General features: G+C 40.0%; 1 pseudogene; it reads right to left on the minus strand.

Moving 5' to 3' along the window:
- Positions 1–2500, minus strand: part of LOC139909118 (glutamate receptor ionotropic, kainate 5-like) — a 108982-nt pseudogene that overhangs the window by 44985 nt on the left and 61497 nt on the right.

Here is a 2500-nt window from a genome sequence, read left to right on the forward strand (position 1 = left end):
TCGCTCCATTGTTTTTTACTTGCTAACATGATTACATAGTTAATTATTTAAGAGAAATCAGGCTATGAGTTTTTAGTGTGCAGCAAATCCAATATCTTGTAGATTATGCCTTCTCCTGTATTTTACCATCAACTTGAGGAAGCTCAGAGGGCAGAGGTCACTTCTCTCGGGTAATATACATATTTTACCGTGACATAAATTCTATAATCTCTCTATTCTATAAAACTTTTAACGACTTGACGAGCTGCCAATGGCTGCTAATTCACGAAATCCCCCAAATGCCCCGTAATGTATGCAAATTAGAACACAGATGTGCCTATTTAGATGATTATAAAGTCTGGAAAAATCTCCCCTGGATGGCCTGAGCGTGTGTTTGGCCAATGAAAACATGTGGTGTGTTTCTGGTGTAACACTGGGTTAGGGTTAGGGGTTCCACAGAGGGCTTTCAGGTGATGTAATGCACCCTGTGGCGGCCATATTGGAGGTCTTCAGTAGCTGTGAACATCCCTCTATCGCCCTCTACTGGCTGCTGCAGAACACTTGAACTCCACCCACCTCAATCTAAATCATGACCCGCATCTTTTATGTAGAAATACAGTCAATACATTTTTTCCACAACAGCTAATTTAGTTTCTCCTAATATCTGCCATTATGGTAATCTTTCACATAGTTGTTCCTTTGTTTGCATGGATTTCAGTGCATGTGAGGAGGCGTGTCTCTTATCTCTCATACTCCTGATCCTTTATTATCCTTTATTACTACCTGATTTTGAACCATTCATTTTTTTTTTTTACTAGGATCAAATGTATCAGTCCCGGTTTGGTGATGATCTCATTATTTTGCACTTTTTTTGAGCTGGCTTTAAATCTGCATTGTTGTGTGTTGGATCTGGCAGCTCCTCAGATGAAACTTGGACCCGCCTCAAAGCCCCGCCTCCTTCCTGGCCCTCCTGGACCGCCGCTGGACGAAATGAACAATACCATTTTTTTTCCCTCTGTTTTCAAGGTTAATGGTCTCCCTGCTGGAGACTAAGTGCAGATGACAATTACTGTCTTTTCTGACTGATATTCTGGCAGCTTGGAGGGAGCGGGGGACGCTTTCTCTTTCCAATTAAACAGCCATCTCCTATTACAAGGGTGAAATTGTGATTTTTCAGCCACAGGAGCCATAGTTAATGGCAGCACCTTTGTTCCAATTGTGTGAACCTTCTTTGCAGTGATGCTAGGTGTTTTAATGAAATATTGATTTTTTTATTGTGCAGAAGTCATTGTTGAGGGCACGCTTGTTACTGAATGCATTACAAGAAACAGTGAATTGCGGCTGCAGCGTGGCACTGTGTCGCCCCATGGGAGAGCATGGCACTAAAACTGCCAGGGTGAGAGCTCCCATTCCAACTCACTAACATGTAAGCACAAGTTTTAATTTCGGCCTCTCTGTGCAGAAACTCAAAGAATCGAGCTGCTAATTTGCTGATTGAGAAAAAAGGAGTTTTGTGTTACAATGTGCCGGTTCAGCTCACTTTTTTTTACAACTTTTGAGGAAGAAAAGGCCACTGTAGTGTTGTATTGATGCATGATGGGGGATTTCAATAGCTCCCACCTGATTTAAAATGAAAATTCATCCTAAAATCTTCACATGATTTATCTGTGAATATAAACAGTTCAGCCAATATTGAAGAGTTTCATTCTAAAACAAGATATCCATCAACTGAACAAACTGACACCTACTCTGACAACAATGATTGCTGGCACAAATGTAAAGATCATTTTGGTTTTAACTATTGAAGTTAGGAGCCATCATAAGATATTTGTTGCAAAACAGTCATGGTTTAAAGGTAGAATCGTCTGTGTTTTTGAAATATGAATTCAGGTATCATTATAGGAAACGGCTTGTGTGAACAGGAACAACTTTCTCCTCAAGAGACAAAACCTGCTGCTGCTCATTTGTCAGAGACTTTGATTTAGGAGCTGGATTATGGACTAATGGACCGTTTGTGTGACTTTTTACTTCCTAGTTAAGTTTATTTGTAGTGCAGCTACAAACCAGTAGATGTGCCCGTTTTCCAGTGAAATTATCCTGGGTACTGTTACTTACTGTTACTTATACAAAAAGTCAGTCCAGTGCAGTGCTTGGAAAAGCTGTTTTTCATTTTTCATTAGTAACACGTCAAACTGGAGGTGGGAAACCCAACCCCCAAAACAGCAAAGAGGATGGAAACAAGAGGCAAATTCAACCGGTCTTCAATCTGAAATATACACTCAAATTATCCTTTGATATTGTCTGCAGATGAGCAGAACTGGGAGCCAAATTATATAAGAAATCAAAGTCTACAGCGATCGGATTGAAGGGAAAATCCATGACATTAAAGATAAGACAACCAGTGATTCATCTATCCATAATGTTAGCTAATGCTACTGCTAGCCGTCAGCTACAAGCACTATCATAGCTTATTTGTCTCCAAACTTCTTTTGTCAGCATTACAATCCTTTATCTTTAGTAT

This window comes from Centroberyx gerrardi, chromosome 19 (genome assembly GCF_048128805.1).
Source record: "Centroberyx gerrardi isolate f3 chromosome 19, fCenGer3.hap1.cur.20231027, whole genome shotgun sequence".
NCBI classification, from domain to species: domain Eukaryota; kingdom Metazoa; phylum Chordata; class Actinopteri; order Beryciformes; family Berycidae; genus Centroberyx; species Centroberyx gerrardi.